Source organism: Dermacentor albipictus, chromosome 1 (assembly GCF_038994185.2).
Source record: "Dermacentor albipictus isolate Rhodes 1998 colony chromosome 1, USDA_Dalb.pri_finalv2, whole genome shotgun sequence".
In the NCBI taxonomy this organism is placed as follows: domain Eukaryota; kingdom Metazoa; phylum Arthropoda; class Arachnida; order Ixodida; family Ixodidae; genus Dermacentor; species Dermacentor albipictus.
The window spans coordinates 293,484,337-293,509,446 of NC_091821.1; the positions used below are offsets into that span (position 1 = coordinate 293,484,337).

The following is a 25,110-nucleotide window of genomic DNA, read 5'->3' on the forward strand; positions in this document are numbered from 1 at the left end:
CTGCAGGGCAAAGGCCTCTCCCATACTTCTCCAACTACCCCGGTCATGTACTAATTGTGGCCATGTTGTCCGTGCAAACTTCTCAATCGCAGCCGCCCACCTAACATTCTGCCGCCCCCTGCTACGCTTCCCTTCCCTTGGAATCCATTCCTTAACCCTTAATGACCATCGGTTATCTTCCCTCCTCATTGCATGTCCTGCCCATGCCATTTCTTTTTCTTGGTTTCAACTAAGCTGTCATTTACCCACGTTTGTTCCCTCACCCAATCTGCTCTTTCTTATCCCTTAACGTCACACCCATCGTTCTTCTTTCCATAGCTCGTTACGTCGTTCTCAATTTAAGTAGAACCCTTTTCGTAAGCCTCCAGGTTTCTGCCCCGCACGTGAATACTGGTAAGACACAGCTGTTACTTTGCGTAATTTAAAACTGCGGTTCTAGAATCACTGACTATTAACCTCGGCTCTGTTGGTTTTAATCGATCCGCTGATCTTAAGGTCACCGTCCGCGTTCACTGCAACGATAGACATGTTCTGATTAGTCTTGTACTCTGCCACGTCCACGTACACGATGTTCTGAGAGCGTTGAAATCGCCTCCGTCATTTTACTCAAAAGTTTCTGGACTACCGAGAGAGCATAGCTATATTAAAGAACTGTAATAAACAAGGCAAGTATGGTGTCGATTTCGGAAGACTTTTCCTAAAGGATAAGAGAAATAAGAAAAAAAAAATTGTGCGGCACTTCAGCAGATGAAAGGAGAAACGGATCCATAGTGAAACTCGTTTTGATAAACTAAGCGTGGATGACGTCATTTTCGGGTGGAACGGAACTACCTGATCACGCTATATATTAAACAAAAAGACTAATTGACGCCAAAAGCCTGACGCACTGTCACTGACAGCACTTAATGTAAACTGAAGAAGTGTTGTTAACAAGGTTACTGAGCTATAGGCATTGTTGTCCCATAGCATTGATATAGCCATCCTCACTTAAACGTGGTTAAAGGTGTCCATTTATGAGAATCAATTTGTGCCTGCTGGATACAGCGAACTTAGAAATGACCGCGAGAGTAAGGGTGGTGGGGTAGCTATACTTTTTAACAAATCTTTAGGCATGAAAAAAATGCCTCATGGGCCTGGTGTCGAGGCTATTTTTTGCAAAGTGTATTGTGGTAACACCAGGTATGTTATAGGCGCTATTTACAGGCCTCCTGGTTCTGATGTTGGCATCCTCGAAAACATAAGCAAGTATCTAGGCACGCAAGTCTAGCTTGGGGACAAAATAATCCTATCAGGCGATTTTAATGTGCCCGAGGTTCATAGGTCAGCATTCGCTGCCCCAAACCGAAATGATAATCACTGTGAAATATTGATGGATATGGCCTTCGCTTTCGACTTACGGCAAGCAGTTCAGAATTACACCAGGATTAAGGGAACTCCAAGTCCATACTTGACTTGTTTTTTGTAAGTGGTTCAATTACAGCCGAAACTTCCTGTGAGGTAATGCCTGGTATCTCGGACCATTCTGCAGTATTGCTAGAATTGACTGGTGCAGCAATGAAACGTAATAACCCAACGTCTAGTTTCCCTAACTTTTCACGAGCAGATGATATCTCTATCATTGACATGCTTTCCTTTAATTTCGATGTTTTCTCATCCTATTCTAGAGATATAAACAGTATTTGGCCTCAATTCAAAATAATTGTAAAATAATGCATTACTAGATATGTTCCCCGGATTGTAAAGAAGTTATACCAATTTTTAAAGCTGGTGATAGAAATCATGTCAGTTACTATCGCCCTATATCTCTAACCTGTATCTCATGCAAACTTCTTGAACACATCGTCGCATCAGGCATCGCGCATTACCTTGAACGCCATAACTTATTTTTCCCAAACCAGCATGGATTTAGGAAGGGAAATTCGTGTGACACGCAGTTAATATAATTCACCAGCGAACTGTTTTCTAACATGGATAAAGGCCAGACTGACGGCATTTCCAGACTGACGGCATTTTTCTTAACTACTTCAAGGCATTTGTTCGGGTTCCACACTCCCGCCTAGTAGCTAAACTATCATCGTTGCGCTTATAGTCTTCAACGATCTCATGGTTGCGTAATTTCCTCTCATTTCGTAAGCAGTTCACTGTCGTTGACGCATATTCATCCGATTTAACTCGCGTCTCCTCCAGAGTTCTCCAGGGCAGCGTCTTGGGTTCATTGCTGTTTTTAATCTACATCAATGACCTGCCGTCTAACATTACTCCAACCATTAGACTTTTCGCAGACGACTGCATAATATATCGGAAAATTAGCTCACCCTCTGAAGACTTTGAACTTCAGAATGACTTAGATCAAATCACTAACTGGTGCACATCGTGGCAAATGACGCTGAATCCTGAGAAACGCTGAACTGTGACTTTTACCCGCAAAAAGATGCCTTCAGCTTTCCCATGTTCATTAAATTCTAACCCTTGTGCGCATGCGACTTCATACAAGTGCCTTGGCGTATATCTCACTGTCACGATTTGCTCGAAGGCTCACATTAATAACATGACCGCCAAAGCATCGCGTACTCTTGGCTATCTGAAACGTAATCTTCGAGATACCCCATTAACCCTCGAAAACTAGCCTATCAGACTTTTGTTCGTCCTCAACTTGAATGCGCTTCGCCCGTATGGTCACCGCATCAGGCTTATCTAATACAATCACTAGAACGAATTCAGAGCCGTGCGGTACGTTTTATAAACAGGAAATATCCGACAGACTAGCGTTACTAACCTGAAGCTCTCGCTGTCACTCCCGACATAGAGCTGCGAAGGAAGGTTGCTTTGCTCTGTCTTTTCCACAAAATAATTCATAGTCAGCATCCTAGTACCCTTCCCCTTACTGAACCACATCGGACATCCCGTCGTCTTTGTAATAGCCTCAGCTTTAGGCGCATATTTGGCCGAACCACGGCTTTTAATTCATCAGCGCTTTCGCGTGCCATAAGCTACTGGAATGAACTTCGTGATCGCATCGTTGCCATTCATGACTCTGCAGTCTTGAAAAACCAAGTACTGCTCTTGTTTTCTTAGCTGTTTTATTCACTGCCTTGTACTTTGCTGTCACTCTTTTAGCCCCCAGTTTCAATGTTCGTTCAGAGATTGCATATACTGTGCAATATTTCTCTGGCCTTATATTTTTAGCTTTATACTTGTCATTACTTCTCTGCCTCCTGTGAAACTTTTACCAATCGTATAATGATGCATGAGCTGCTTTTTTTGTGTCCTTCATCTTCTGTACATGCCACCCTTACACAATACTTCTATTTGGAGCCTGTGAGTATTTTGAATGAAATAAAAATATTACCACTCTTCGACGCAAATTTCCCATCCATACCAGATGTTCTAATTAGTGAAGCTGGAATTTTGAATATGCTCTTAAAACTCAATGTAAAGAAGTTCCAGGGCCAGATGACATAGCACACCCATTTTTTAAGAGATCCGCAGGATGAGTCTCAAAATACTTGTGAGTTCTCTTCTCTAGATCACTACCTGAGGGTCAAGTTTCGGACGACTGGGGAATCACCAGAGTATAACCTATCCTTAAGAATTGGAGGAAAGACTCTATAAAGAACTAACGTCCGATTCCTTTAAACTTTACTGCATGCAAACTTTTAGAACATGTTACCCCATAACGCAGTTTCTTGACAAACTTAATATTTTAAGACAGTATCGACATGGATTTCGACAAGGTTATTCTGCGTGTACCGAGCTAGCAGAAACAATACGTGACTTTGCACTTTCAATTAATAATGGAAAGCAAACCGATGTCACTTTTATGGACTTCAAAAAAGCGTTTGATAAAGTCCCTCACAAGAAGTTATTGTAGAAATTAGGGAAAATATTAAATAACCACCAACTTTTAAACTGGATTGCCGCATACATAAACAATCGAATACAGTTTGTTGTGTTTAATGCAGCAGCTTCGGAAGTTTTTGGTGTTGGTGAGGACTCAGGCGTTCCCCAGGGGTTGGTGCTTGGACCCCTTCTTATTTATTTGTTTATTAATGATATCGTCTGCAACATTCCAGTCAAAATACGATTGTATGCTGATGACTGAGTGATTTACACGGAAGTGAACAGTACAGCTGACAAAATTCTTTTAAATGATACACTCAACAAAATTGTTCAGTGGCGTGATATGTGGCAAATATGTAATTACTATGAAAAAAACAGTGTTCCTGTGAGTTACTCAGAAAAAAAGTACATTAACCTTTATCTATTCAATCAACAGCAGCGTCCTTCACGAAGTATCTCATTACAAATACCTGGACCTCTGGATAACAAATAACTTAGACTGGACTAAACACATTGATTATGTCGTAAGAAATGCAAACTGTAAGTTGGTCGTTTTACGAAGAGCTTTAAAATTTATTACTCTTTTTAAATGATGGGGTTTTACGGGCCAAAACCACTTTCTGATTATGAGGCATGCCGTAGTGGAGGACTCCGGAAATTTCGACCACCTGGGGTTCTTTAGCGTGCACCTAAATCTAAGTACACGGGTTTTTTCACATTTCGCCTCCATCGATATGCGGCCGCCGTGGCCGGGATTCGATCCCGCGACCTTGTGCTCAGCAGCATACCACCATACCCACTGAGCAACCACGGCGGGTTTTATTACTCTCGATGTCCTCATGACCGGATGTAAAGCGCTTATTCTCCCATCATTAGATTATGCAGCCATAATCTGGGACCCCTTCACTGGGACCAATAATAAAAAGATTGAAAGCCTACAAAAAGGGGTGGGCGATTCATATATAACATCTTTGGACGTCCTTCTGGTTCTGGCCTTTTAACCATAGCCAACCTGCCACAAACAACCCAAAGAAACCGGTCATCTAGGCTAAAATTTATGTATCAAATTGCTAAGGGGCACTATAAATTAGACACTTCAGACGTAATAACCTTTTCATCCGAGTATGCCACTAGACAAAGACACCTAATAACAATTGCTCCGCTTTGCATACGTAACAACTCCTTGAAATACTCTTTCTTTTCGCAGACAATAACTGAATGGAACCAGCTCACTAACACCCAAGTTCAACAGCCTTCACTTACCTCGTTTACGTCGTGTTTGAGAGTTTGAAAGTTTATTTAACATAATGAACGTATACAATTGCAAAGTACACACTTTTGGGACCCAACAAATTTGTTAAAGGGTGCCTAACTTAGTACTTAGTAACTTAGTAACTTAACTTAGTACTTACCGTGTGCCTTCTATTTTAGTTTATATTCGTTTATATACTTTATGTACCCTCCTGCCAAAATCCCCAAAGTGGGATTGCAGCATAAATAAAAAAACAAGTAAAAATTTTTATAAAAAATACATAATTTACTTGTCTTGACAGTGCGCAGCGTTCAAGAATTTGTTTGCAGAATCTTTGGCAGAGACAATGCAGTTATTATTCATGTATTTCGTCCCTCTACAAATTCGATAAGGATGACGCCGAGCTGCAACATTAGCCCCCTGCGAACGAAATTTCAGGCGACGCCTCTGGTCCCCACCATCACGCTCACCTACACAAGTGCCAGTAAGCCTGGTGGTAAGGGCATTCTGATTCTAGCACTGAAATTTTCTAGCGTCCGAGCGTTGTCATGTCAATTTAAGCACGAGGCCACATGTGAATTGTTCTACAATTTCATCCTCTCTCATCAAATGGCGGCAATCACTTGTTGAGTGGTGGGTGCATTCGGACCCTAATATGACGTCGGAAACAACGCACGCACGCACGCACGCGCGCACGCACGCACGCACGCACACACACACACACACACACACACACACACACACACACAAACGCACGCGCGCGCGCACGCACGCACGCACGCACGCACGCACAAAAGTGATGAAAATTCCTTGCCTATGCTCCTTAATTCCATATCATCTGTATTGTGCATTTTTGGTTTGTTTTTGCACTTCATAATTTTTATCGGGGCATACAGAACTTCAATGTCTATTTCTCTTGTGCAACTTTTTTATTGTTACATATTTTGTTTTGCCTCAGGAATGTTTGACAAGTTGTACTGCATCCTATGTTTAGCACATGTGGTGCAGTTTGTGTGCAATGTATATGCGTCAGTTGTCAACATCAGAGTGCTGTATTACGCCTTTTTTGGCATGTAACTCTATGACAGCATTTTCCTTTCACATATCGTCATGTGCCTATACATTTGGCTGTGATAAATATTGCTCTGTTGGTGCGTGATGATTTATTAACCTGTACACTTTTTTTCTGGTACAGTTTAAACCGGATGCTATTTCTGTGTAGCGGTGGAGCAGACAAGGTTTCTGGAACAGCGCGTGCATCTATCTGTGTTTTTTATATGCAAGCACAAAGTGATATGATATTTATTGTGAAGTGTCTCTGTGATTGATGCATATTTCTACTACTGCAGTAGTTATGATTATTCTCACACTTTAATGTTGACACTATTGCACGTGATGCGTGCACAAACACGGTTTAGTGTAAAAAGGTCTGTATGTTGAAGGTTGAAACAACGAAGAAAGCTGCAGTTTTCCTTGAATGCCTTTATTTACATGTGGCTACTACTGTTCGAGTGCCAGCTTAATTGCACTGCAAAAATATTACTGTGTAACATTCCAATTACTCAGTTGTGCTATCTAAAAGTGAGGGCACTTTGTTGAAATCTGTCAACTGTTCATGCATGAACACACTTCACAGGATTCACAGCTTTTGTCATGTTGCAACATAACTGCTTGTTGGCCTAGTTGGTGCTTGCTAAAAGACATGTTTTTTGCCGCAATTGAACACTCGCCAAAGAAAGACACATAAAGACAACACAGGCGGCACTTGCAGCTGATTTATTTTGGGCTGTGACCCAAGAACATATATATACATACACGCATGCGCTGGCTGTTCACAGATCTGCGCTACCCAGCGCTCAAACAATCTAGTTTCTGATTTATAGAGCACGATAGATGTATCACTAATGCAATTTGTTCCTTTCTTTTTTATATAGTAGGCTTCCATCAGCTCACGTGCGGTTTGAAATCCACTTTTGCCAAGGATCCTAGTCTCAGAAAACCGTGGTTTGCACAGTGAGTGTTAAATTGCGGCAAAAAACATGTCTTTTGTCATGTTGGCTGACCAGTTGGACGAGATTTTCGTCATTATGAAGAAACTTTGCAGTTGTGAAAAAAATGTTGGAGGACCCAGAAGGTGTGCGTGTAACAGCAGGTTTGATGGAGTGGAAGGTGTGATGTGCACTGTGCATTTTGGCGTTTGTGAGCTTCTCTACGCGATTTGAAAGCGAGGAGACAGGCGCCTATGTCGATCATTGCACAAGTGGGTCGCAAAACTGTTAACGATATCAGTAAGAAAACAGGCTACAAAACTGCAGGAGGCTACATCAATGACACACAGGGCATCTAGGTGACGACAGCAGCAGCAAGCAAATCATTTCAAGGACACTTTTAAAACCACTGAATTGTAGTTTGCTTTCTATCTTTTACCACTAAATATTCTGCTTTACTTATAGCAAATATAAGCTCTACATAGCCCTTTACAACGCATATTTTACATTTGTCTAGAAATCATGAATTCTTCGCACTACGTAGACATCAACTATTTTATTTATTTATTTATTTATTTATTTATTTATTTATTTATTTATTTATTTATTTATTGATACTGTCAGCCCATGACGGGCTATTACAGGAGTGGATGTAACATACATAAACAGAGAAGTGCATTAGTGCGATTGAACAATGCAATAATGCAATGAAATGCAATGCAATAACACAATGCATGCAATACACGCAACAACAATGCAATGCAATAAAAAATGAAGTAGCACTGCTGATATGAAACACATTAACAATATAATTACAAAGCACATTTTGACTTATTATGTCACAAAAACTTACTACAGAACATCAGGGTGTATCAGGGTACATAAAACAATGTATTGCTTCCAAGAATGCATTAACTGATTTTACTTGGACGATTGAGTCAGGCAAAGAGTTCCACTACTGAATTGCCCTGGGAAAAAAACTATACCTGAAGCAGTCATTGTGCACTGTGGGAGGAGGTATATACATACTGTGTCTGTGCCGTGATGTTTCCTGTGTCTTGATTTGGAAGTACTTGTCGTATCTTATTTTGACATGGTTATAAATTACTAAGAACAGGAATTGAAGCCTTTCATAATCCGTACGTTTCTGCAGAAGTGGAAGCTTTGCAAGTTTGCATAATTCAGTCGGAGAGTGAAAACGGCGGTATTTATTAAATATAAACCTAGAAGTAAGGCGCTGGGCCTTCTCTAGTTTTGGACAGTTACTTTGGGTGTAGGGATCCCATGCTATTTTTGCGTACACAATTATAGGCCTTAGCAAGGTTTTGTAAGCTATAACTTTATTTTAAGGGGAGGAACAGTGCAGGTTACGTCTCAGCCCCCACAATACTTTGTTAGCTTTTGCACAAAGCTCACTTATATGAAGATTCCAACGCAAGTCGGGTGTAAATATAAGACCTAGGTATTTATGTTGTTTAACTCGAGCAAGCTCATGACCGTTGATACTGTATGGGAAATTTAAGATATTCTTTTTTCCAGAGATGGACATGAAAACCAAGTTAAGATTAAGGTCGGCCTGATCACCTGGTGACTCTATTCTCTTGTACAATATGCAGTCGTCGGCAAAGATTCTTATTTGGGTAGTGATGTCATTTGGCAGATCATTTATAAAAACTAAGAATAAGAGGGGCCCTAAGACACTACCCTGGGGTACCCCAGATACCACGGGAGATAAACTAGATTGCTGATGTCCCAATTGAACATATTGTTCTCTATGTTCAAGGTAGGAAGTGAACCACCGCGTAAGGGAAGAATTTTTGAAAGTCACACTGATTTTAAGTAAAAGCTTTTTGTGGGACACCTTGTCAAAGGCCTTTGCAAAGTCTAAAAATATTATATCAGTTTTGCCGCGGGCATTAATTGTGCTAGAAAGGTCATGCACAAGTTCAATAAGCTGAGTCATCATCATCATCATCATCATCATCATCATCCTAGTTACGCCAACTGCAGGGCAAAGGCCTCTCCCATACTTCTCCAACTACCCCGGTCATGTACTAATTGTGGCCATGTTGTCCCTGCAAACGTCTTAATGTCATCCACCCACCTAACTTTCTGCCGCCCCCTGCTACGCTTCCCTTCCCTTGGAATCCAGTCCGTAACCCTTAATGACCATCGGTTATGTTCCCTCCTCATTACATGTCCGGCCCATGCTCATTTCTTTTCCTTGATTTCAACTAAGATGTCACTAACTAGCGTTTGTTCTCTGATCCAATCTGCTCTTTTCTTATCCCCCCATTAACGTTACACCTACCATTCTTCTTTCCACAGCTCGTTGCGTCGTCCACAATTTAAGTAGAACCATTTTCGTAAGCCTATAGGTTTCTGCCGCGCACATCAGTACTGGTAAGACACAGCTATTATACACTTTTCTCTTGAGGGATAATGGCAACCTGCTGTTCATGATCTGATGCCTGCCAAACGCACCCCAGCCCATTATTATTCTTTTGATTATTTCAGTCTCATAATCCGTATCCGCAGTCACTACCTGTCCAAATTTGATGTATTCCCGTATCACTTCCAGTGCCTCACTACCTATTGTAAACTGCTGTTCTCTTCCGAGACTGTTAAACGTTACTTTAGTTTTCTGCAGATTAATTTTCAGACCCACCCTTCTGCTTTGCCTCTCCAGGTCAGTGAGCATGCATTGCAATTGGTCTCCTGAGTTACTAAGCAAGGCAATATCATCAGCGAATCGCAAGTTGCTAAGGTATTCTCCATCAACTTTTATCCCCCATTCTTCCCAATCCAGGTCTCTGAATACCTCCTGTAAACATGCTGTGAATAGCATTGGAGAGATCGTATCTCCCTGTCTGACGCCTTTCTTTATTGGGATTTTGTGGCTTTCTTTGTGGAGGACTACGGTGGCTGTCGAGCCGCTATAGATATATTCCAGTATTTTTACATATGGCTCATCTACACCCTGATTCCGCAATGCCTCCATGACTGCTGAGGTTTCCACTGAATCAAACGCTTTCTCGTAATCAATGAAAGCTATATATAAGAGTTGGTTATATTCTGCAGATTTCTCTATCACTTGATTGATAGTGTGAATATGGTCTATTGTTGAGTAGCCTTTACCGAATCCTGCCTGGTCCTTTGGTTGACAGAAGTCTAAGGTGTTCCTGATTGTATTTGCGATTACCTTAGTAAATACTTTGTAGGCAACGGACAGTAAGCTGATCGGTCTATAATTTTTCAAGTCTTTGGCGTCCCATTTCTTATGGATTAAGAATATGTTAGCGTTCTTCCAAGATTCCGGTATGCTCGAGGTTATGAGGCATTGCGTATACAGGGTGGCCAGTTTCTCTAGAACAATCTGACCACGATCCTTCTACAAATCTGCTGTTACCTGATCGTACCCAGCTGCCTTCCCCCTTTGCATAGCTCCTAAGGATTTCTTTACTTCTTCTGGCGTTACCTGTGGGATTTCGAATTCGTCTAGGCTATTCTCTCTTCCACGACCGTCGTGGGTGCCACTGGTACTATATAAATCTCTGTAGAACTCCTCAGCCACTTGAACTATCTCATCCATATTGGTAACGATATTGCCGGCTTTGTCTCTGAACGCACACAGCTGATTCTTGCCTATTCCTAGTTTCTTCTTCACTGTTTTTAGGCTTCCTCCGTTCCTGAGAGCCTGTTCGATTCTATCCATATTATAGTTCCTGATGTCCGCTGTCTTACGCTTGTTGATTAACTTAGAAAGTTCTGCCAGCTCTATTCTAGCTGTAGGGTTAGAGGCTTTCATACATTGGCGTTTCTTGACCAGATCTTTCGCCTCCTGCGATAGCTTACTGGTTTCCTGTCTAACGGCGTTACCACCGACTTCTATTGCGCACTCCTTAATGATGCCCATGAGATTGTCGTTCATTGCTTCAACACTAAGGTCCTCTCCCTGAGTAGAAGCCGAATACCTGTTCTGTAGCTTGATCCGGAATTCCTCTAGTTTTCCTCTTACCGCTAACTCATTGATTGGCTTCTTGTGTACCAGTTTCTTCCGTTCTCTCCTCAAGTCTAGGCTAATTCGAGTTCTTACCATCCTATGGTCACTGCAGCGTACCTTGCCGAGCACGTCTACATCTTGTATGATGCCAGGGTTCGCGCAGAGTATGAAGTCGATTTCATTTCTAGTCTCACCATTCGGGCTCCTCCACGTCCACTGTCGACTAACCCGCTTGCGGAAAAAGGTATTCATTATCCGCATATTATTCTGTTCTGCAAACTCTACTAATAACTCTCCTCTGCTATTCCTAGAGCCTATGCCATATTCCCCCACTGACTTTTCTCCAGCCTGCTTCTTGCCTACCCTGGCACTGAAGTCGCCCCTCAGTATAGTGTATTTTGTTTTGACTTTACCCATCGCCGATTCCACGTCTTCATAAAAGCTTTCGACTTCCTGGTCATCATGACTGCATGTAGGGGCATAGACGTGTACCACCTTCAATTTGTACCTCTTATTAAGTTTCACAACAAGACCTGCCACCCTCTCGTTAATGCTATAGACTTCCTGTATGTTACCAGCTATTTCCTTATTAATCAGGAATCCGAGTCCTAGCTCTCGTCTCTCCGCTAAGCCCCGGTAGCACAGTACGTGCCCGCTTTTTAGCACTGTATATGCTTCTTTTGTCCTCCTAACCTCACTGAGCCCTATTATATCCCATTTACTACCCTCTAATTCCTCCAATAACACTGCTAGACTCGCCTCACTAGATAACGTTCTAACGTTAAACGTTGCCAGGTCCAGATTCCAATGGCGGCCTGTCCGAAGCTGAGTGACGGTGGACAAACCTTTGCGAAAGCCATGTTGACCTGGAAAAATTAATTTATGTTCATCTAAATAGGTGAGCAGATGCTTTGACACAATGTGTTCTAGCAACTACAAATGATTGTGGAAAATGTGTGAGCAATCCCACAGCATTAAATGCACACAGCAGTTGTTGGGTATTTGTTGAACCACCACATCTTGCTGACACTACAACAGCATGCATGCACCTAGCGTGGATGCTCACGTTGCTGTTGCCGTCACACACTTTGCCGCCGCACACTTTTTAAGTAAGGCATGTGCGGTGCACGGGTTGTGCCAAACATACCAATGGCACCGTCTCGGCCAGTCCACGCCATTAACTAATGCATTCCAGACCATCTGTTTCGGGGCAGACTGCGTGGTTGTGGTCACCGTTATTGCCAAGCTCGCTACTACTGCTGTTGCTTCTGTCGTCATCACTTTGATCATCGTATCACCCTCAGAAAGCCGGAGGTTGTGCAACACACCACGTGCGGAAACAATGTTTGCCGCACGTTCCGGCTCGTACCCTTATAAAAATTTTTAATGTGTTTTTTTAGAAAGTCTTTTGAACTTTCTCTATAGAACTCTATTGTGTTTATTTTGATTGCCTATAGAATTTTCCTATAGAGTTTCAAAAGTTATTTGGCCACCGCATTCTTATAGGAACTCTAAAGACAAATTTCTATAGAACATTTCTATCGAGTTGCTTTAGAGATGCTAAAGACAAATTTCTATAGAATATTTCTATCGAGTTGCTTTAGAGATGCTAAAGACAAATTTCTATAGAATATTTCTATCGAGTTCCTTTAGAGATGCTAAAGACAAATTTCTATAGAATATTTCTATCGAGTTTCTTTAGAGATGCTAAAGGCAAATTTCTATAGAATATTTCTATCGAGTTGCTTTAGAGATGCTAAAGACAAATTTCTATAGAATATTTCTATCGAGTTCCTTTAGAGATGCTAAAGACAAATTTCTATAGAATATTTCTATCGAGTTTCTTTAGAGATGCTAAAGGCAAATTTCTATAGAATATTTCTATCGCATTGCTTTAGAGATGCTAAAGACAAAAATTCTATAGAATATTTCTATGCAGTTGCTTTCGAGTCCCTACAAGCAAATGCCTATAAAAGCTAGGCCGATGTGTGTAAAGTACTTGCAATTTACCAAAGTTCTACTGTAGGCAATAAGGACTACAGTAAATGCAGTGGCAAAATAATTGGTGCTACAACCACAAAGTATTCAGTTTGAAATGTTTATTGCACTTCAGACTAGATACATGCTTCATATATGTGACATACACACTTCAGACTAGAACTTGCAACACACAAACTGTAGCTACCAACATGCTTCTCAGGTCAAGCTGGTGGTGCAAACACACGAAACATGAGGTAAAAGAATCAGTGGCAGACTTGATTACAGTTGACACCTCGCAATAACAGGCTTGACTAGGACAAGAAACCATACCATTAAAACTGCAAAAGGAGTGCCTGTTCCAGCAGTGCACATTAAATGTTTGGATACTAAAGCCTGAAAATAGACTGATATGAATGTGCACTCCAATGTTGTGTCAGCCTGACGAAACGACACAGCATTTTAGTCTGAGCAAAAATAACACTGGCAGTCGCTGCAAAAATGTGGCAAATAATGGCTTTCACAGATAAGTACACCATATACCGAAACCACACGGCATTTTAGTCTATGTTTATGTGTAAAATTAGCACTGGTAGGCCCTGCAAAAATGTGGCAAACAGGGGTTATCATAGAGCAGTACAGCATATATCGTAAAAAGTTTAAAAGCTTGTATTTCGTTGTAAGGGAAACAATTTTGAGATCAGAGCCAATATTCTAATTAGGGTGAGAAATACAAACCAGACCGACACACGCAATGACTAAAAAAGAGATTTAGCTCAGGAGCTCCTATGTAATGCACATGAACAGTAAAATCGTTTTTCTCGGCAACTATGCAACCAAATTTGATGACGTTTGATACATTTAAAAATGTTTAAATAATAGTTTTTACATTAACACCATCAATTTTCATTAAAATTTTCTGAAAATAGCAAAACTTGAAGGAAAAGGACTTAGTTTGCAACTGTAAATAAAAAAAAGAGCTAGCACAAATTCGTTAATTCTGTAAATTTTCCTACTCAAATACATCCAAAATACAGAAATACTTTTGAGACAACCACAGCACTAATTTGAATTAAGTTTGCGGCATTTGAGAATTCTACCTGTTGCAGGAAGAACTATTTGGCAGGTTTAAGAAAAATAACACCACGAAGCTTACTAATCCCCGTCTCTGTGCCAGAAAGAGATATCATAGTTCTGCAGACTCCATCTGCTATGTCTAAAGTCAACAAACTGTATATATGAATTTACAGCTTACATGAAATTGTTGCAATGTTTGAGAGTTTCGCGCATCTACTCATAAATTAGTGATTGTATATTAGAGCAGCATATGGTATCTCTAATTTGACAGATTAAATTATGGTACTGGTCCAACAGAAATGTGACCTCATTTTTTGTTATATAAGATTTGTTAACCTTACTGCTCTGTTTCTTCAAAATTTACAGTTTCCATGAATTCGTGCTACATGAATTATGCTTTTTCAAATAATGTTTACTTTGATGCAACAATATTTCTTTATTTTACCTGACTCCTTGCTAAAAAAACTGCACAGTATTCATGAGATATGAATAAATACATATTAAGTGAATAAGTAAACAAACAAATATTGCGGTTTGTCTTATCATTCCACCACCAGCATGAACTGTAGGGAGCTTTGGCTACTGCCCACATGGTTGCAAGTTCATTCTTACATGACCACCTGCTATTTCACTTCCCAGGAATGGAGCGAGGAAAGGCTAGTTTTTGGCCTCATTTGGTCCGTCTAGTAACGGCGACGGTGGAGCCTGGAAAATAAAATTGAAATTAATTTTCAAAAGGTGTAATGAACATTCAGTCATAATGTATTAGCAGGCACAAACATGCCACAAATATCTATATAGTTGTAGCATTATGCTAAGTTTCATTTCACTATTTCAGAAAAAAATTATAACAGAAAGGTGGCAGAACGCCCCACCTCCCCACCACTCTGCCAAACAGTGGCAGTTCTTTTGAGAATCACTTTTGAGAATATTTTTACTTTCCCAAGATTCGGTGACATCAGCACTGGGCCAATGTGCCTGGCAGTATAATATGATTGCTGATGACAAAAAGCATCTCCGAACGACAACAGCCTAGTCACACATTAATCTCATCTTGCAATGACAACACATTCCCATTTATAACATAAGCAAGCAGGAACACCCATGAGCTAAGTCCTATACAGATGTCACACTATGCATAGAAAAATTTTTTTTTTAAAAGAAGGGAATGACCTACTGGCTTCTATTGCTGAGCGGTAGACAAAATTATTATTCCACCCGCTATTAGCCATAGTTGGTATGTACTATGCTTAATATGCGAATAATAAATTTCTCACATGGAGCCTGGGCAATCATGACGATGCATCTAAGTATGCATTGTATGGGGAACAATAATGTTTTAAGTTGTTTTCGCAAACTATGATGGATAACTGCCAATTTGTGGTATTTGGAACACAGTCGCGGTGTCACTGTCAGATACAATGGACACAGTATATTCGTGCTTTTTGAGTTATTGAAACAATTAGTTTCTAATCTAGTACGGGTATGTACACTGATATGTATCCTAAACGCAATGATAAGACTGCCCAATTGCAATTGAAAAGTTAATTCAGTTTTAATTAAAAAGGGTCCTTCTTGCAACCTGGCATGTGAAAAACAGAAAACAAAAATTATACTAATCAAGTAACTTTGAAAATTGATTTCATAACTGCTCTATAGGTTAAGCAGAAAATTTAACGAGAAATACCGTGCCTCAAACTAGTTGCAACAAACAAATTTGTTACTACGAAGGTTGCGGACAATTCCGTAAACAGATTGTGACCCAGTCTTTTTATGTGGCATTCCTCAGCGATGTTGTTGGTCAATTGGTTGCTGCAGCTGAACAAAACAGATGAACAGTCTAAATCTGGCGCGCAGCCCCAGTCCCATCGGTGCATGGTCAAGTGGGACGAACATACTGATCCGGGGAGTGAATTATGGTGCTGTCTTAGGTACGTGTTGAGGCACCGGCCAATCTGTTGCACGTACATTTGACCAAATATACACATGATCACAAGAATAGACTACACTACCCCTGACAGACAAGACAAATTTAGTGGTATCTAAGCAAGCCTTTCTTGTCAGGGTGCCATATGCACAGAAGTGTGCAAGAGAATTGAGAAAGGCAAGCAGGCAAGGGAGGCTTGCTCAGTGAAAGATACCACCAAATTTGTCGTGTGTCACAGGCAGTGAGTGCACTGTATCCCTTTCACATGTGGTCAAGCGTACATAGGGCAAACTGGCCGGTATCTTATGTGTATAAGAGATCACTATATTTCATTTAAAAGACCAGTATGGTCATCCAACTTGGCCGTACATTTCCACAACGGGGCTTCATGTTGGATTACAATCGTTCATCTGTTTTCATCCACCGTAAAAACTGACAAGTGAAATCGATGAGGCATACCACATATATAGTAAGAGATGTGGGTGAGCCCCCATATTTAATGCAACAAACAAAAAAGGCATCCTGTGTAGGTCACAAGGTATCCATATCAGTCTGTGCCTATGTACTACAGAAGTAAATGCAGCTTAGTAAATACTGACCTTCATATTAATTTTCAAGAAATTAAAGCTCACCAAATGTGTATTTTGCAGTGGCTGTTACTATGGGAACAGAGAAGTAACTGTAAAGATATCAATGATAAACAAAGATGTGCACACTACGTGCTTAGACCTGTGACATATTTAGTCCACTACCCTTCGAATTCCTACATGCACAGAAAACTGCACGAGATTGTAGCACACACAGAAAAAAATTATGCAAATAGGGGTACAGCATAGGAAATAGTTTTCAAAGAATAAAACCCCAATAAAAAGTCATAAATACACTATGTACAAAGCAAAAAATATATGTAACTTGCAGGTAAGCAACTTACGCAAAAGAAATACTAAACATCAGGAATGGTTGGGTATAGTTTTATACACAACACAATCATGTGGGCATAATGGCTATGCACACTAATAGGTAGCAAGTTCAATAAGGTTGCATAAATATTTAGTCTCTTTAGTATGCTGCATTAAGTAATGTGTTGACAAACTCCACCATGAATGACACCAAGCACCCTTTTTGGAACACGTACATTTCATACACACCTGTCATGACCATCCAGATCACACGCCATGCTGCTGCAGCCATATATCCACAGGGTCTGCATTTCTTGGGGCTCCTCGATCTTGTAGTTTATGTTGTGGGTCACGGCCTCGCCACTACAAAATCAATTCTATGTTAGCTTATAGCAGCGGCACAATAAAGCTGTGATATCGTGAAAACATGCAATCAGCACCTAAAAGAGTCACGAAAACAATGTCTGCACTAATGTGGAAAGAGAGCAAATGCTTGAAATCATCGAATGTCATGACAATGCGAACCTCTACATCGAATAAAGTTTTGGACGCACCGCAGCAGCAGATTACAATCTAAACTTAATGTTTTTTTTTTCATTACTTAGTATAGGCAACGTTCCCCTGTAATGCTTAGTTAAATCAGTTATGTCAACACATCTTGCCTTGGAAATAAAGCTGTACTAGTAGCATGCTGTGATTGGCTTACATTTTTTTCTTAGAACTGTTCGTTAGCCAAAAACCTCGTAAGCAGAGATTGTGCACAACGTCGAAGCATTTATAAGTGAGGAAACGTCATTGAAGAAAGAATCGATGAAGAGGTAGACGGGTCGTTACTATGCAACTTTAGCAGACAAGCGGGAGCTCACGCACAACTGCACAAGGCGAACACGATTTCCGAAACTTTTCTCTGGGGAAGCAAACGCTTATCAGGATTATCAATTCCGCACTGTGGCAATAGAGTTGCGTACACAATTCTTACAACCAGCGCGTAGCAAGTATCAGCACAGGGTTCACTGTTGTCGTGGGTGTTCCACTTACTACGTTCGCAAGGCACTCTATACACACACGGGAAGCACACACAACACGGATGAACGCACGTGTAGTTGGCGAGCACGATTGCTTACCGTTTCAACAGTACGACGAGGTCGAAAGGCACTCTCCAAGTTTCCAGTGATGCGTCTGCGATGTTACTTGCAGCAAACAAGCCACTGGGTAGTGGACGAGCTGAGGCGCGCTAATAATACGCATTACTTCTTTGCGCCGTCCACCAAACTTTCCACGAACACAAGCGGAGACAAAGGGAACGCACTCCATGGCATGAAAATCGTTGGTCCACATTTAGCCGGCGCGCCACGCATACGGCGTGCTTACAGCGAGACTCAAGCCATCTTCTGGCACTTTCGTGCTCGCGAACTACGTCTCATTTCATTACAGCAAACCTAATAACACACGATCAAACAAACACATCGACGCAGCTCGCACGACAACCGTTGAAGACGGAGCAATAACAACACGCCGTATCTTCGTATTCTACCTGTCGCGTTGAATACGAAAATACCGGCGCTGCCAGCGCCGTCTGTATAATAGTGCGGCTGCTGTGGCCTCCGTGATTCCTACAATAATACCCACTACAGCAGGTTTTGTGCTGTTTTGAGCCGGCCTTTGAGCCGAACTACATACATATGTTGCTAGACAAGAAGAAACATTGACATGCTCATATTGTGTGCTATAGTTTAGGGTAGAAATAAATTACATGCAGTATTCTTGCTTTTGAATCGCTTATGCCACATGTAGTCAGCAAAAAGCATGGCCTTCAAGATCTCGACAATTTACCCTGTGTAAGCTATCGCTGCGGTGTGATTTTAACGATTTCAACCTCGGTCACTGGCCTTAAAACCCTAACTGACTTTATGCGCAGCCGTTACCTGCAGTGCCTGGCGCCCTCACTTCGTTTCTCATTGAAGTAACTTCCTGCTGTCGTTTAAATGTAGCCCAGAAATTGTCGACACAACCTCGGAGGTATACGTGTGCAGTGTGTGATGTTTCCGTGCGCTTGTGTCCGTCGCACAGCAACGTATATACGATGATGTTTAATTTTACCCGTGAGGCACAGGTTACGCTTATGTGTTCCCTATCTTGCTTTCGTGGTGATGCGCTTATCATGCGCGGATCGCGCTCATGTGGTCTGTGACTTTTCAAGATTCCTTGAAAAAAAAAAAAAAATCGTTTCTGCAGCGTGCATTTGTCGCATTTGAGTGGTATGTGCCAGAAATGTGCGGCGGCGTTCGATCTGTTTCCGCCCCAGGTGCTGCAGTCACTGCATGCCAGCAAATAGATATGACGCGATTGCTAAGGCGCAGTTTTGCTTAGTGTTTCTTGGTATACATCTTTGTGATTTACCTGCATATGCGATATAAACCACAATGCGCGCTTCCGTTATATTTCTTTGGTTTTCCTAATTTCGATTAGTGTGATGTTTGCCTTGGTCAATGGGTGTCTTTTTAACGATGCTCTTACTTGATAGTGAAAAACCTCTGAAATGCCGATTGCAAGAACCAGCGTCTTCCAGTGCCTTCCAGTGTGAAACCAGCGCGTTTTTCTTTTTCTTTCTTTTTTTTTAAGCACTGGATCGCACTGGGTACGCTGGCGCTCGCTGGGACTCACTCGAGACCAGTGAGAACGCTGGATAAGAGCTGGGTCACACTGGAAGAGACGCTCGCATTGGAAACGGCGCTGGTTGTGTTTGTGCCGCGCTGGCTCCAGCACGCAAGGACGAGCGCTGCTGAATATTAAATGCTTTATACGATTTCATGGCTTGATACTAGTATCTTGTCCTAAATAACGCTATATCTTAGGGTCATAGAACTATTTCGTGTCGCAGCATGGAATAAAGGTGCGTGAGCTGCCTTGTTTATTCCTGCACATGTGACACTGAAAATCACTTTCGTTTTTTGCATTTTGCCTTTTGACAGGGCGGACAGCTAAATTCTTTAACGAAACCACGCAAACGCAGAGGACGCCGCTTTTTTAGTAGTTCGCACGTAACATATGACTGGGAGTTATCGCCATTGTCGCAGTGTTGTGAAGTGGACATGAAATCCAGAAGTCGTTCAGACGCGCTCGAACGGACCCCGAGTTCGAAGCCTACCGCTGCTTGATATTATCGCACCGATAACAAGGCTGAGGCGATTCGTGCGCTTCCACTTTCCCTATTGCACTAAAAAGAGTTCTGAGGCTCAAATACACACATTTTAGCTTTCGCCAGCTACCCGCGCCGAGATCAGCCCCATCGAAGCTTAGGCATAGCGTGTCCGCCGAGTCCGTCTGCACGCTATCGGCGCGTCTAACCTCAAGAATCAAGAAGTCTAAAAAGGATAAATTACTTTATATTTCAGATTTCGCATCGGTGCTTTTAAATAAACAATTTTTTCATGTCTACAGTGCCAGCACAAGAAGTGAGGAGCGCCGATGTGACGCATCATAAACGCAGGTATATGTGCTGTCGCCGAAGGCTCCCAGCACTAGCCTGCGTTTCTCTGACGAATATATATGGCTAGACAGACGTGTAGACTGAAAGGCATCACTGAACTAAGAAAACATTGCATACCCCTCGCGTGAAGAACAAGAAACGGCTATCGAAATCGGCAGTAACAGCTCATTCATGCAGCGTCCCGGGTCGGTGGTTCATTTAGGACTTTTTTCGAAGCTAAAATACCAATCGCAGTCGATGTTATGGCACTTTCGAGCACACTATTGAATACGCAGAGCAAATTTTTCTTTGTGGTACAGGCGTGAGTTTTAGTTGCTGGCCGATAGCGCATCTACCACGTCTGTGCAAGACTCCTCTCTGTGAAACTAAAACTGCTTCTCGATTTTGATGAGCTAAATTATCCGCCCGTGTCCCTATGCTGACGTGGCTTAGCGGTAATGAGCCGGGCTGCGGATCTGCAGGTACGACGATCGAATCCTGGTCAGAGCACTTCTGTTTTTACATGTTCATTTTTTCGATTTATATTGTACTAAAACGCTATCTGTTGCTTTCTGTATTAAAAAAAAAGACATACGGTGTCCAGGCACCGCGTATTTAACGCGCTAGAGCTGTTTTTCGCACCAGTAACCAGCGCCTCCCAGTACGCCGCGCTTGCCCAGCGCCCCATGCATCCAGCGCGCGGCACTGGACCCATAATCCGGCGATGCAGTGGATACTGGGTACTGTTTATAGAGTGAAAATATAGAGCCGTTCTTAGACAGGCCGCACTTTAGCTTGTTTAATTTCCTATAAACGTTCCTTTACAGAACTCAGTACGTATGCCATATGATGGCACACTTTTAGAACGGGAATGGAGAGCCAGTCTAGAGACAGGCCGCATTAGAAGTTCTGAAAACGTTCTATAAATTTTTCTATAGAATTTGGTACATAAGATGTCAACACGACCTCTATAAAACTTTTATGGAGGATGTAGAGCCATTCTATAGACAGACTGCATTAGAAGTTCTGAAAAGGTTCTATTAACATTTTTCTGTAGGATTTGGCACATAAGATGTTAATACGACCTCTATAGAACGTTTCCGAAAACGTTCTATAAAACATTTTCTATAGAATTTGGTACATAAAATGTCAATACGACCTCTATAGAACATTTATGGAGGGTGAATGGAGAGTCAGTCTATAGACAAGTCGCATTAGAAGTGTTAAAAACTTTCTATAGACATTATTTTATAGAATATTGTACATATGATGACAATAAACCCTCTATAGACTGCTTATAGAGCGTGAATGGAGAGTCAGTCTATAGACAAGCCGCATTAGAAGTGTTAAAAACTTTCTATAGACATTATTTTATAGAATTTAGTACATATGATATCAATACAATCTCTATAGAACATTTATAGAGAACGAATGGAGAGCCATTCTATAGACAGGTCGCGTTAGAAGTTTTAAAGACATTCTATAAAAATTACTTTATAGAATTCAGTACATAGGACGTCAATACACCCTCTATAGAACATCTATTGTGTGTGAAATGACTTGTTTCTATAGAAAGGTTTCTATAGACTTCTTATAGAGATTCTATGCAGACGACTCTATAGATCGCGAGTTCCTATAGAGTCCCTTTTGACTCCATAGGAACTCATTAGGAGTTCTAAAGGAACTCTAAATCCATTTTCATAAGGGTAGAGGAGGGCGCGCTAGTGCTGCAGGCAGCGAAACAGCTTTTCAAGAGCACACCTCTCCACCACAGAACGCATGTGCTGTACTGTACTTCCTCTCGGCTGTTTCCATTGGAGGAAGGCCGGGGTCAGGAGCCACGGCTCCAAGGGGTAGCCACTGACACTCGCATGAAGATGTATCATAAGAAGCCAAGAAACGCGGACACCAAGGACAACATAGGGGAAATTACTTGTGCTTAATAAGTAAAATAAAGAAACGATAAATTAATGGAAATGCAAGTGGATGAAAAAACAACTTGCTGCAGGTGGAAAACGATCCCTCAACTTTAGCATTTCGCGTGCGATCCTCTACCAATTGAGCTACCGCGGTGCCGTTTCCCCATCCGCTTTCTTGGGTATTTATGTTTCCTAATAGAACCCTGGTAGTGTTAGCCAGTGCCACCATTCAAAGACCTTGGCAGTTGATGTGGAACATCCTTTCTGCCACAGGCGTCACGAGAACGTGATCTTTTTGGTTGAAGGCAACCGGTCAAGGCCAGTTCTTTTTCATCCACTTTCATTTCCAATAATTTATCGTTTCTATATTTCATTTATTAAGCACAACTAATTTTCCTTATGTTGTCCATGGTGCCAGCGTTTGTTGACTTCTTATGATATGAATAATAAAAATCAGGGCTCTCGATGAAACCCCTTTCTTCTCGTTTATTATGTAACGAAGGTCTGCAATCCGGCAACATTGATGCCTTCAAGTAGCACGTGTGGGTTTATTGACCAGCTTCTATTATAAGCACAGTGAGTTCGCACTTATTTCTGCCAGTAATGGTTGTTGATTCGAAGAGAGGGGTGAACTTATGTTTCTTACAATGAAGGGAAAGAAACCCATCTGATACAACTTTGTCGACTTTATTTTGTCTTCGCGCAGTCTATCCTTTATGCATCTGCCCGACTGTCCAACGTAATACTTCCCACACGATAAGGGTGTACGATATATAATTGATGCCTTACATTCTCTAAACTTCTTCCTGTGTTTACCTTGGCAGCTAAAAGCACTTTCTTTTCTTGTCTTGGTTTCCTGCACAAGCTGATTAGTTTGTTAGGAGCAGAAAAAAAAGAAACAGATCAGTGTTACCTCGGTGGGCAATTTTTTTTTTAGATTGTGCGACAACCGGTGGTTATAAGGTATCACTGTTGGTGTTTTTTTTCTCACGGTTACTATTTCCTCCCGCACGTTAAGAAGTCCCAGATTGCTGCACTTGCCTAAGTATTGCCTCTGCAACTGATGTCAGAATATGATTGGAATAACCTGCTTCATGCAGCTGCATGGCCTGTTGTATGAATGCTTCGTCAGTGCAATGATGTCATAATTTACTGAGTGCGTTAGTAAAGCACATTTTCGCAATTCCTCTTTTTAACAGTTTAGAATGGGCTGAATGATATGACAACAACGGTTTATTTGTCCTGGGACTGTCACACCATCAAATCAGATCATCGCCGAAGGTAAATTTAACATCAAGAAACTTGATTTTTTGTTCTATGGGCACTTCGAAAGTAACTCCCAGCGGACAAAGGCACTCGCGTATAATATTACTAACAGCTGAACACTCTGTGTAAAAGTTGTCTTGCTTAACAGTGACAAACGTGAAAAAATCGTCAACAAATCTGAAGATTTTAACAACTTTTGTATGATTGATGCGTGAGCACAGGTCTCTGTCTAGCTTAACTAAGTACAGGTTGCTTAAAATAGGCCCTAAGCAGGATCCTATACAGACCCCTTGTTTTTTAAGATACCGAATGCCATTTCTTTGCACAAATGTTATAAAAAATATTCAACGGTTGTGCCCGCTTTTGTACTAAATCTTAAAGCCCAGAATTCATCTATACATGACTGAACACAATTTAAAAATTCATTTTGCTGCAAAGAATAATACAAGTGCTTCACATCTGCTGAGAAGGCTTTTAGTCCCGTGTTAGAGTTGGCCTCCACAAAGGCTAAAACTTCCTCGGAATTTTTCGTGATGAACGGATCTTTAATCTCGAATAGGTTAAGTTTGTCTAATAAATAGACTGCAATGAACTGCCATGTGCCTTTTTCCGATACTATTACCCTGAACGGGACACCTTTTTTTGTGCGTTTTCGCGCTAAAAAATACATCGAGACTGTCATTCTTGCTTTTTCCTATTGCTTTCAATACTTTTTCTAGGTTCATGGCCAAGCACATCACAACATATCTGCTCTTAACTTTCGCCACTGAATGGAAAATGGACCAACTTGTTGCGGGCCCCTGCATTTACGACAGCCTCTGTTACGCGTCGCACGCGCTCGCTCACGGTCCACTGCGACAGCCGGACAGTCCACTCGTGCCCTACACTGTAAACATAAATTAGCCTGACCATCGGTTTTTATGCTTTAATACCTTATAAAACTCCATATCTCTGCATATTTACTCCATCACCATGGAGTAAAAAAAGCATAAAACCATGATTTCCCCTCCTTAACAGTGTGACGGAGTAAAAAAAAAACGCAATGACTTGATCTACATCCATTTACAAAAGGTAGTTCATTAGTGTGAAAACGTGGTGGCGTGAAATAAAGTTACCGAGAAATTTACATACGAGAAATCTCGTATGTAAATGGAGCAAATTAAAGACTATGATGAAGAAATTGCGGTCACTGACCAAGTCAAGGTGAAAAAACACACAGAGACGTTTCGGGACCGTTGCGGGTTCCTTGATCACACTAAAAAGGAACCCGTACGGGTCCCGAAACGTTCCTGTGTGTTTTTTCACCTTGACTTGGTCAGTGGCCGCAATTTCTTCATCATCATGTCACCGGACCAGACGAACTTTCGTCGAACTCTTGTCTGCTAAAATAAAGTCTAGTGTGGCAGTCGCATAAACTAGGCACAGTGGTGTTCCCTGCGGCTCTCTAATTGTTTCTTGTTTCGGTCATCGCCCCCGCAACCCCGAAATTCTAC

The 25,110-nt window shown here is 41.5% G+C and overlaps 1 long non-coding RNA gene across 1 annotated transcript; it reads right to left on the minus strand.

Annotated features, from left to right (window-relative positions):
* Nucleotides 1-14,607: 14,607 nt before the first annotated feature.
* Nucleotides 14,608-18,464, minus strand: LOC139057224 (uncharacterized). The gene is made up of 3 exons (XR_011512645.1): nucleotides 18,088-18,464; nucleotides 17,213-17,326; nucleotides 14,608-14,842 (listed from the first exon to the last, which is right to left on the minus strand). It is a non-coding gene; the product is annotated as an uncharacterized lncRNA (long non-coding RNA).
* Between the last annotated feature and the right edge of the window lie 6,646 nt (nucleotides 18,465-25,110).